This window comes from Kogia breviceps, chromosome 6 (assembly GCF_026419965.1).
Source record: "Kogia breviceps isolate mKogBre1 chromosome 6, mKogBre1 haplotype 1, whole genome shotgun sequence".
NCBI classification, from domain to species: Eukaryota; Metazoa; Chordata; class Mammalia; order Artiodactyla; family Physeteridae; genus Kogia; species Kogia breviceps.
The window spans coordinates 80,093,700-80,106,739 of record NC_081315.1 but is presented as its reverse complement, the minus strand read 5'-3'; the positions used below and the strand labels follow the sequence as shown (position 1 = coordinate 80,106,739).

At 34.7% G+C, this 13,040-nt stretch overlaps 1 protein-coding gene across 1 annotated transcript in view; it reads right to left on the bottom strand.

Moving 5' to 3' along the window:
- KCTD8 (potassium channel tetramerization domain containing 8) overlaps positions 1-13,040 on the bottom strand; it is a 268,756-nt gene that overhangs the window by 84,381 nt on the left and 171,335 nt on the right. The gene's annotated exons all lie outside the window — the stretch shown is intronic.

Sequence of the window (13,040 nt, the reverse complement as noted above, 5' to 3'; positions counted from 1 at the left end):
AGAACAGTATTCCCCACGAAGTCTTCCAGAAAGACAAATGAACAAATAATATAAACTAAAAAGAAATTAAGGCTACTTCTAGAATATGTAGGATCGGCATAAATTATCCCATCTCTCATTTTCATGTCTAAAGTAATGTACAATGGCAATTGAAAATGAAGCCCCTTATGTACTTGAGGAACCTTACATCATTAGATGCTTAAAATATGTGTAGAATAAAGTATATTCCCATCTACTTATGTTCTTTGAAAAATGATATTCTATATAGGATCATATTCTAGATAACCAGTATATGAAACTAACACTTTAAGAATTCTTAAAGGGTTTGTGTTACTATAAGCTCACATACATATGTGGAGTGTGTGCATATGAATTGCATTAATGGTAACAGAGTATTACATATGTGTTACATAGCATTGTGCATTTTGATTCATACATTAATCCAACAGATCCATTTTCATGTCAAGCATGCATCAGGCATGTTGCCAGGTACTGGGGACATAATGGTGAGTGAGACAGGCAGAGTCTCTGCTCTCAACTAGGCACAAATCATTGGAACTGTTGAAATCTAGTTTTTACTGCAGTGCCACCAAAACAGAAAATCAAAAATTCTTCACATACAAAAACTCAAATTCCTTTTCTTACTATAAGCATTTAGTAGGGCCAGGGTTGTTGATATTTCTGAAAATGAGAGAGTAAATGGTACTCATAGAGAAGATTATCCCTCCTCATTTATGAGTCACATCACATATGAAGAACCACAGATTTCTTATTTGACTTGAAGAGTTAGATAGCTCGCAACAAAATTGGGAAATGGAAGAATAATAGACAAAACACAAATCTGCTTAAAAATTCTGAATGTTAGATGACAGTTCATTTCTTCAATGGCTTCTGCCCTAAAAAGGAATGTTTCCCAATTTTTAAAACATCAAATATTCATAAATATTCAGAAGGTGACAGTCTTTCCATATGGCATATATAATTCATCATTTTCTCCATGCTGTCATTATACAGGTAAAAAATAAGTAGATTGAAAGGGTGCTGGTTATCCATTTGAATTTAAACACTTACTCTTCCAGCAGGAACTTCATAGCAAAAACAAAAACAAAAAAAACCCATGTGTGTGTATTTGTCATATGTATATTAACAGACCTCTGTGTAAATATTTTCTATGAGAAAACAACTAAGACATTTTCAGTGTTAGCACTGTAAAACTTTAATGAATTTTTCATGACTGAAAGAGTGCAGAGGTTTGAAATATGAATTAGAAATCTTATAAAAGGTAGAAAATGTCTCTCAATTCATTCATTGAACCATCTGGAAAAAGATGAAGATTTTAGGGAAAAGGAGTCACCTGTCCTGAACTCAAAAAAAAACAGCTTATAAACTGAATTGCCAGGATAGTTCACACATGGTCATTTCTTACTTTTTTCCACTGATAACTGAAGAATTCTCTTGGGAAATATGTATTTCAACAAATAACAGTGTTAAAAGCAAAATATACGCATGACAAAGCCAACATTAGCAGTTATGTCAAATAATTTGGATGTTTGTAAAATGATAAAGATGATCAATAATATTCAAAAAATGCTATTAGGATAATATACTTTATAATTTTCTTGTCAAGATGAACAGGTATTAATTTGGATCCTCAGTGTTATGTTTATTAAAAACTATATTAAAATCTGAAGAGAAAAACATAGATTATTGTCATCTAAAAATGTTTATTTTCTTATAAAAGTCTTCCTGTTCTTTGAAATCATGAAAATAGGCAACAACAGAGAAAGTCTTATTCAGCTTACTATTGTAAATGGAAAAAGATTATAAAACTCTACCTGATCTATCTGCCAGTGTTGAAACTCCTTGTACTCCTCAAATTTAACTCCAGAGATTGTTTTAATAAAATTTAACATGTGGCCCAAATATAAAGACAGTAACAGAGATTTTATAATACTAGGCTTAGAGTATAGGCTTAATAAATAATTTCAAATATGTGCATCCCTCCTTGGAGTAATTTAAGGAGACTTCATCTTCTAGACTAAGGAAAATCTAAGAATCTAATGTCATTCTTTTGAATGATTCAGGTGTTTAGAGACATCTCATTCTTTTCCCCCCCAAAGTTATTCAAATTAATTTAATATTTTACTTTTTTATTCTCCATAATCTCTATCTAAAGACTTCCAGTTTTTTCCTGAACCAATAAATTGTGAAGCTCCATGTTAGACAAAATGCTAATTATAAGATTATACATAGATCACATCTTAGATATTATGAGCTAGTCTTCTGCCATATTAATTTTCAAATTGGGTTGGCTCTGAGTATCTGAACTTAATTATATCAGTATTTATACAGTAATTCCTTGGCCCATGTCAAGAATTTGGTTGAAAATTACTTATTCATTCATGATGAGAGTTTAAGGTCTGGATTGGGAAGTGTCTTTCTAATAAATTTTATCCTACTTTCTAAAATCATCTCAAATCAGGATTACTTTGGCCAGACACTTGCTATAAAGCAAAAATCTCTACTCTCCTGTTTTTGGAATAAAGCTTAACCAATCTATAGACTGGAATGTGGTACACTGTAGTCTATTAATGCTTCTTTATCATTTGTCCTGATTAAGGCTCTACATATACACAAAGTTGTAGTCATTTTTATTACCCAGAATGGCTTTCAGGACTTGAAGTGATTTACTAAGAAAATATGTCTTGTTGAGAGCTTGAAATAAAAGTTAATAGTGAAAGGTATTGCTCAAACAATAAAACTTCTATGCATGGGACAGGATAAAGACCTTATGTTACTCCTTAATTAAAGTGTATGAAAAGATGGGAAAAGTATCCTAAAAAGGGGAATGAGACAGGGACACATGGAAGATGTAAGACTAGGTAACCTCTAACTCCAAGTGTTGAAGTGCCTAGGGCAATAGGAATATCAAAGATGGGTTCTCAACATTACAAGTGGTGGCGTGTGAAGAGCAGGTAAATTATCTCTATATGAGTAGATGCTTTTACTTTTTCCTTATGGGTCTTGTCTCTGTCTCTCTTTTCCCTTTTCTTCTCTTCCCTTTCTTTCTTCCTTTTATATTTTATGTGAGAATAGAAAAAAGAGATGGTCTAAAGTACCCACAGCAGGCATAAAAGCATGAAAGCAGAAGAGATCAAGAACCTTTGGGAATTTCCAGTTTCAGGAGGAGGGGGGCTGCAGTCATCCATAAACTTTACAAATGTGGACACAAGCTCACGTTAGGTTTACACGTATAAACTAGAAGAAGTTGAACTACAGTTTAACCAAAACCAAGAATCTACTAAAATACTAAGTGTGGTCTTAAAATGTAAAAGCAATAGCCTCTTTCTGGTGCCCTTAACTGGCTTTTTATTTCTTGTGCATCATGATGGAACAAGCTGGTTTTAAATGGTAGCAACAACTGCACTCTTTATGCCCACCTAAGGAGCTGCACTCAGGCAGCCTGAATGCCAGACTGAGGAAGGGCGCTCCTGGCAAATGGTGTGGCAGTGTGATGGGGTGACAGGAGAAGGACAAGAGTAATGCTATCACATAAAGCTCCCATCAGAAAAGTAGAGCAACTTTTCATAACCATTAATTAACCCACTGGTATCAGTTAAGGAAACATTTCTTAAAGGTCTGAATTAAAATACAATTCAACTTGCTTTAAATATGGTTTCTTCTTCTATGAGAGGCAGTAAGTATATTACAGTGGTTACTCCTATGGCCCCAGAACAGTGGCATATGAAGGGGGCCACAGTAGAAGCCATCTGCCCCCTGTAGGCAATAAGGTGGGTGCACTGCAGACTAATTAAAAATAATAAAACCTAACAAAACGGGACTTCCCTAGCGGTCCAGCGGTTGAGACTTCCCCTTCCAGTGCAGGGGGTGCATGTTCAATCCCTGGTCAGGAAGCTAAGATCCCACATGCCTCATGGCCAAAAAACCAAAACATAGAACAGAAGCAATATTGTAACAAATTCAATAAATACTTTTTTATTAAAAACCTAACAGAGGTCTGTCTTTTTATTATTTTCATGCATGGGTAATTCCCAACAATTTCCATGATAAAATATTCTTCCCTGAAAACATCTTTTGTCTGACTGAATTCTAAGTAATTGCTACAGTCACTACCAAATTTCGATAATTATGTGTAAGCTTCAAATTAACACATTTGTGTTATGTATCCTTTAATATTCTACATGGAAATTAACGCATTCTGAGAATTCCCAGTTATACAGTTGGCCTCTGATCCATGTGGACTCAGCTGTAGGAAATCTCAGAGCTAAGGAATGGGTTCGGTTGCCTTGCTTTAGCCTTGGTTTAGCCTTGACTAAACTTACTTTAGCAGCCTTGTTTTCCTGACACCCATGACCTTCTCTCTGTTTTTCATTACTTTGTGTTTCTTCTTCTATCTTTGAGTGTTTGACATATACCAGTGTTTTCACAGTCATATATACAAATTAAGCCAAATACTTTGGGAAGGTAATGGCTGGGAATATTAGAGGAAAAAAGTTCCAAATATATAATATTTATATGTATCAATATTGAATCATTCACAAATGATGCTATATTCTGTAACTAATCCTATTTTCTGTAACTATTCTGTATTCTCTTCTCAATATGTTCCCAAAAAATGTCAGGGTTTCTTCCTTTCTATCATTTGTCCTTTAACTAACCTTACTTTCTTTTCATTTCTATTGTAGGAAAAGAAAGCCGTGATGTGCTTTTTATAGGAGAGAAATGCTTATTTAAAAAGTCAGACTATCGATAGGGTAGAATAGTAATTACTTTCATATTGATTATAAGGGCAATGGTGAAAAATGAAGGGGGCAGAAATTTATAGAAGGGATGAGGAAATAGTTATAGACTATGTTAAACAGAAGGAGACAGGCTTTTCTTCTCCAGTGAAACAGGTAAGAGCCATTGGGCAATAGACAACTTATACTGCCAGCCTTTGGGCATCTTTCTGCTTCACTAATTCAAGTTTTAAAGCAACTGAGGCTATCTGCCCCTCTCCCCAAACACTGAACTTGTCCATCGCCATTGAGAGTAGCATCCTTTCCTCAGGTTTAGGACCACCAGGGTACTCAAACTTCAATGATGACAAGTACTAATCTCACTACTGAGGATCAAGAAGGGGTCAAGGCTTCATTTTATGCCCTCCCTCACAGCTACCTTGGGCTAGGGCAACTATCACAGGGAGTCAAATTGTGGAAGGAGACAGATCCCTGTGCTACAAGCACTCCTTTCATTATGATCCCATAGCTCCTGCCAAATCTAGATGACATTCTCACCCCTGCTACTGAAATGTTGCCCTTGGTTTTCTTCTTGGGTTCCCTGGGTTCATGTACATCATTTCAGTATGACTTTAAATCAAATTACAAAGGAATTGTGGTTGCAGTGTTTCATAAGGAGTAATGTGCATAGTGAAATGGTATTTCTAGAGGTAGCTTGGAGTATTTCTCCAAGAAAACTGTCATTTTTATAAGGATGATAGAGTTCAGAGCTATGAGACTCAAAATTACCTAATCCAACTATGTTTTTTTAAAAATTAGTAAATTGATGTTCTTCCCTGGAGGTCCAGGGATTAAGACTCCATGCTTCCACTGCAGGGTCTGGTGGGTTCAATCCTGGTAGGAGAGCTAAGATCCCGCATGCCATGCGGAGTGACCAAAAAAAAAAAGAAGAAGAAGAAAAAACAATAATAAATTGAGGCTAAGAGAAGCTAAGTGATTTGCCTCAAGTGGCACAGTTTAATCAGGGTTAGTGAGGATCTGCACAAGGAGGGCAATCGGATGTGATTCCCACTATGTTACACTCCCTTCAAAATTCCACTAACCTCAGTCAATTTGTGAAACTGTCTCTAGGTATCTGCACCCAAATTAACCAGTGCCAATCACTTTCCCATTCCTGGTTTTTGAACATTAACTGATTGCAACAGAATTAAAGTTATGGGTTGCTCTTTCATACAGAACAAATCTCAATGGCTTCAATTTCATAAAGTGTATACATTTTCCTACTTAGATTTAGAAGGAATATGTGTCCTGCTCTCTCCCTTCTCTATATTAAACTGTAAATGGTTCAAGTGGCAGAGATACCTGATTGCAGCAACTTCTCCTGGGCACTACTCTGAACAAACTGATGTATACACTCATTAAATACTGGGCTTTGCCTGATAAGGATTTTCCATTGCCTTCTTCTGTCTAATGATATTAAGACAGAGTTCCCAATTTGTACCTGTGGTGATTTACTGTTCCTGTTCCAACAGTAATGATGGAAAATGCTTTTCCACTATCATTTAATTAGCCCAGAATCCTAGTAGAAATTAGTCTTTAAAATGTACCAGCAGAGAAAAGATTGAGAGCAGCTGTAAAGAACCTTGCACCAAGACAGAACAACTTTAATAGCACAGCATTGGTATTAAACACTATCAATAATGGGAGCAATCCTTTACCATAAAAGAGTTATAAGCAGACATCCTTAGCTTTGGGGGACTTGCACTCCCTATCTGTATAAAGAGGCTGGGCTAGCACATTTGAAATATTCATCCCCAAAAAGATGTCCTAAAATAAAGAGGCCCTGAGGATGAATACCATGTTAATAAATATTCTAAAATGAATGAGAAGTAATTCCAAGACAATGAAGTAAATCTGGCTTGCTTAACTACATGTCATGTCACAGTATAGCTTAATTCTTATAAGTCCTCATGTGCCCAGCAAAATACTACTACTTTAAGAAATATCTACTCCCTAAAGAAATATCCATTATATTTGTGATTGTTCTCCTGCATTTCAGATAGCAAATATAAACTCAACTGGAATCATTAAGAAATCATGGTAACAGCTCAGGATTGATATGTCCTTACAACTAAACATGAGTTACAATATTTAAAGTACAATAAAATGACAAATATTGAGGCCATAGTGAATGAAATAGGTACTCTGATAGGCTTTAGAACTGCATAGTGATTTTGAGTTATGTTATACCAAAATAAAAACTTGATAAATTATAGTTCTTTGAGCTTTCCAGCTGACTCTGTAAGTGAGAATAACTCTAGGAAAAGAATAATGTCAAGAAAATAAAACAGGATTTGCTTTTCTAAAAATCTGGCAGTCAAAATATGTTGATTTCTTTATAAGAAAAAACTGGCTTTTGCTTTTACGTTCTTTAGTTTTCTCTTCAGTAAAGTGAAAAATTAAAGTCACATCAGATATCATACAAAGGATATGGTGTATCAATTACATCTCTGCTTCTCAGGTATGTAAATGCTAAAATACAAATACATTTCAATATCAGATTCATCATAATGCCTTGAATTTTGATTTTTAAAAAATCTGAAGTCAATCATGATAGATTCAACTATAAGAATGCACAAGCCACATATCTAAAATTATGTGAAAAATCATTTTATCACAGCACATTGAAGTAGAAGATTTTACATTTTTAATTACATGAATACCTGATTCACAGAGAACTTAAGAAATATAAGTGGTTCATAATGAGTTTTTTTCTTTAAAAAACTGCACAAACTTGAAAAAAGTCTACGGAAACCAAGGAAAAAGTAAACTGTATTTCTGACTAAATTAAACTTCACATATATAAGAAGAGACAAATCAATTTCAAAATTTTATCATAGAGAGGAGTTATTACTCTCTATATGTAGCAAGGCAATAATGCTAGACTTTTAAAATAAGAGTTCCAGTGTACTTGGTAGATTTCTTAATTTCAAGAATGAAAGATATTTTTAGTCTGAGAGTATTTTATAGAAACTGTTATGGAGAGTAATATTTTTTTACTAGTCAATCAATTAAATATCTAAATTTTATAATTTAAGGTATTTTGGCATTAGTTCATTTTACAGCAATGGAAGAATATCACAGTGCTTAAAATTTTCCATTTAAAGACATAAGACTAGAGAGAGAATCATTAAAATATATTACATATAACTATGTAGAAGACTTGAGGTAGCAAAACATTTTCTTACCTTTTCTCATTTAATTCTTTTTGAAATCTCCCTTTTTACAGAAGAGAAGATTGAGTCAGCAAATGGTTTTTCTTTCTATTTCACTGAAAGAACTGAAAAAAAATATATATGGAAGAACTCCCATAGAATTCCACATCATTCCATGTCTACCCACCTATGAGTAACTGCACCCACTTTCTCTGCCTTCTTATGAATGAGCCACTCATGGCCTGTCTAAAGACATTCTCTCTACTTGGATAGGAAATCCTGTTCCCCCTCACAAACTCACATACCTTTCTCAAGCACCTGTCAGCTCTCTTCCATATTCAACTTTTTGCTTTCTACATGTACAGTTCCATCAACACAAAAATAATACAAATGTAATGTAACTTCTTCCATCTAAAACAAAGCAAACAGCACTTGACCTCCATTTCCTGCTGCAGCCACAACCCACATCATTTCTTTACCTGTGCAGAAAAACTCCTTGAAAGAGATATTTATATTTGCTGTCTACAATTCCTCTCCTCTTATTCTCTCCTAACCTACTTTCACCTCTACCACTCCACTAGAACTGCTCTTGTCCAGGTCATCAAGGAACTACTTGTTGTCAGATCCAATGGTCAATTCTCAGCGCTCATCTTACTTGACTAGTTAGCACCATTTGACATGGTTAATCTTTCCCATTTCTTGTTACATGTTTTTCACTAGACTTTTTGAACACCACACTCACTGGTCACTCCTTCTCAGTATCCTTTGAAGATTTCTTCTTTTTTTCTAAAACCTCTTAATATTCTAGGGCTGTCTAGTTCAGTTCTTTCCCCCTTCTCATTTTTGTCTACATTCAGTCCCTTGGTAAACATAGGAAGTCTCATGACTTAACTACCAAGCACATTCCAACAACTCACAGAATTTTAATTTAACCCAGACCTCCCTTCTCAACTCCAGGCTCATATATCCAACTCTTAGACATCTCAAATTCAACATCTCCAAAACTGAATTCCTGATCTTCTCTTCCAAATATCCCCTAAACTTAGCCTCTCCCATTTTAATTGATGGCAACTCTATCTTTCCAGTTGGTCAGGCTAAAAACCTTGGAGTCATCCCTGAATCTCTGTCACAATATACATGTCAGGAATTGCTGTTGGTGTTATCTTCAAAATGCATCCATAACTGACTACTGCTCATCATCTCCAATACTACCACCCTTGTTTTTCACTTATAATAATGCAATAGTCTCCCAACAGATAAAAAGTCCAGTGTGGCTGGAGTGAGGGAAAGAGGGGATGGGATATCAGAGAGAAAGGCCAGAGGTAGATTCCTGTAGAGGTTTTTAGGTAAATTCAAGAAGCTTAGATTTTTTATGCTACTACGATAGGAAACTATTGGAGTAGTTTAAGTAGGAAACTGACATGATCTGATCTGTTTTAAGAAAGATGACACTGCTCCTGGAGGGAGAGTAAATGTTATAGGAGCAATGGTAAAAACAAAGGCATCAAGCAGGAGGCATTTCAGTAGAACAGAGAGAGATGATGATGATAGTGAAAATGGAAAGAAGATGGCAGATTCAGAATTGGGGTAGAGACCACAGGGTTCATTGAAGGACTGGCTGAAGGAAGGTGGGAAAGAGAAATGAATGTAACTCCTGGACTTTTAGCTTAAGCAACCTGGTATATGGTAACATTATTCACTAAGGGGAGATTCATTTACTATAGTTTCATGGCATCTTCAAACTTATAACCATAGGACTGTTTATTCTCACTTTAAATGATATAAACTTGCATAAGTTCGATGAAAACTGATTTAAAAATTATTTCATATATATAATAATGCTTCTCTGCTTTAAAATGAGCTCCTTAACCATATCTTGGTCATACTGATAAATTACTTCCTACAATCTTAGAATCATAAAGCAGAAAGTGTCTATAATGCCTAATATTTCTCAAATGTGTGGCTAACTTACATGCTAAAAATTCCAGGGAAAGGAAATTCATCCATCCCAGGGACTATAGCACAATTTTTAAACTTATCTAATCATTAAAGCACTTTTCTCTATATTGAGCCAAAATTTACCTCCTGGGATATTTATCTAATAGTCCTGATTCTGGGTAAATAAAGAGCATCTAATCTAGGATGAACAGTATTTGCCACTTTTGGCGGACCTTTTTGTTCTTCAATTCAGAGCAGACATTGTTAATTTGATCAATGTACCCCTTCTTGCTGATCCAACAGTGGCTTCAGAATCACTTTCAACACAGTATTGTTGGCAGCCACTACAAATCAACAGATGATAAATTGAATTCCTCCAAATCAAAAAATGTTTATTGAGTGATTATTATGTTTCTGCACTTGAGGAATTCACAGTCTAGACTTGTAGGCAGATGATTATAAAACAATCTCATAAATACTGTAGAAAAGGAAATACAGAATACTATGAAAGCACAGAAAAGGTCACCTGTCCCAGATTGAACAGGATAAGGAAGAGTTGTCTTCCTGCTAACAGCCCTTTAATTAGATAGATATTATATATTTCTCATTTTCTTTCTCCAGGCTAAATGTCCTTAGCACCCTCAAGCTCACATGCTAAAATAAAATGTTAAAACATATTAGGGAAAGATTTCTAACCCTTTTATATGTACAAGGCACTAATGAGTTGCACATAATTAACATTAGAAGACAGTTGAGAAATGACTGCACAGTTCTAATGTGAAAATATAAATCAAGGATGGTATACTTATCCAAGTGTCCCTTCATCTATAATCAAGAGAAGCAAGAGATTAGGTATTTTAGCCCATGGAAGCTCTTCTTTAAAAACACACAGACATACAAACTGACAATGAAATCTAACCAACCAAGAGATTAATCCAGATAGGTCAATAATGGAAAATAGTGATAAATTAAAAGTATCCAATGGTGAGTACCAAATCTAGTTAAATACAGAAATTAAGCATGTACAAGCTTTGTGAGGTGATAATTTCCTCTTCTTTCCTAGCAGGGAGTCAGTGAATACTTTGCATATTTGAAACAGTACAAATGTCAAGCAACATAGGTGTCTCTTTAGAGGTACAGAGGTAACTTTATCTTTTTATGAAGAAACATTCAAGTTTCTTTCAGTTTTACTTCTGTTCTTTTTATTTCAGTTGCGTTGAAGTAAAAATTAAATCAGTGTTTTCTATCTTTAAGTGTAAATGTATTGTACCATCCCATTTCCAAAAATCATTTCTTTTTGAGTAACCATCTAAACTTCCCTCTTCTTTTTTGCATATATGTTGAGAAATGTAGATGTAGAATATATTCAGAGAAGACGGATAATGATTATTTTTGGTAAGTCATATCTTGAGCCTTATTCAAATGTCTCATAAATATACATTTTTTTTTTTTTTTTTTTTTTGCGGTACGCGGGCCTCCCACCGCTGCGGCCTCTCCCGTCACGGAGCACAGGCCCCGGATGTAAAGGCCCAGCGGCCACGGCCCACAGGACCAGCCGCTCCGCGGCACGCGGGATCCTCCCGGACTGGGGCACGAACTCGTGTCCCCTGCATTGGCAGGCGTATTCTCAACCACTGCGACACCAGGGAAGCTCCCTGTATACCATTTTTATTAAAAAATAATACTTTCAAAAAACAATCGTTTAAAAACCTATATTTTAATTTTAGATTTATTTATTGTTCTGAATACCATAATTCTCATCTGTAAAAAAAGGGATACTGTCGGGATTTCCCTAGCAATCCAGTGCTTAAGACTCCACACTCCCAATGCAGGGGGTGTGGGTTCGATCTTTGGTCGGGGAACTAAGATCCCACACGCTACACGGCGTGGCCAAAAATATAAATAAATAAAATAAAAATCAAGACTTTAAAGAAAAAAAGGGTACTGTCTACTCACAGATTGTTGTGAGCTTTAAACAAACTGATCTATATAAATGCTCTCTGAACTGTTTAGTGTTTCATAATTATACATACATACAGCATATACAAATATGTATATTATATAATATACAAATAATTATATATTAACAGAAGATTATATATTAATACAGTAATATGTATTAATATGATTATATATTAATATAGCATAGTAATACTATTATATGGGAACTACACCTCGGTAGTAATAATCTCTCACAATATATTAATCATAATTACCTGGGCAAAAATAATCACAGACCAAAGTATAAGAAAAAATTAAATACAAGTCAAAATACAAATTTGGTATAATTGTTTTTAGATAAAACAAGACTCATCCTACTTATACATCATTGAAATACAGTTGGAATCAGTTAGCAACTATCACGTTTGGGTATATTGGGGGGGAAAATCCAAGAAGTAAGATTTAGTCTTCATTAATAGTTCCCTAGAAGGGCCTACATTTTCCTAATTATTCCATAGCTTTCTACAGAATTAAATTTTATCTCAGAAATACCAGTTATTCCCAAATAATTTTTTTAATTATAATTTTTTAATTCTAAAGCAATGCAACTGATTTTGACTATGTGTTTACATAGGGACTAGGAGAAATAATTTTTCTGCATCTTCTATGGTTGAAATCCTTTTCAAGCCTCCTTGAAAACAAATTTCTAATTATTAAGAGACTGTAGATAGTCATTGTAGATCATTAAGAAATGCTAAAAAATTACTGCAAAGAAAATAAAAATTTCAGCTAGTTTAAAAAAAAAACACAACCTAAACACATGGAAACCTTACTTAAGCACAGGATTATTATGGATACCAACACCTCTGTTTATCTAATTTGATTGTTTTCCACATAATGTAACTTTCTTTTGAAAATTATTTTAAGAGTTTTTTTTTTCTTCTTAATTGATGGCCTTATGCCATTCAGAGTTATCAGATATAATCTACCAAATTATTATCATTATATTTTTTAAGTTTAAGAAAAAAAAATTTTTAATTATTTTGTTTATATGTTCCTTTTTTTTTTTTTTTCTTTGTGTGTGTGTCTGTGTTACGTGGGCCTCTCACTGTTGTGGCCTCTCCCGCTGCAGAGCACAGGCTCAGCAGCCATGGCTCACTGGCCTAGCCGCTCCGCAGCATGTGGGATCTTGCCGGACCAGGGCACG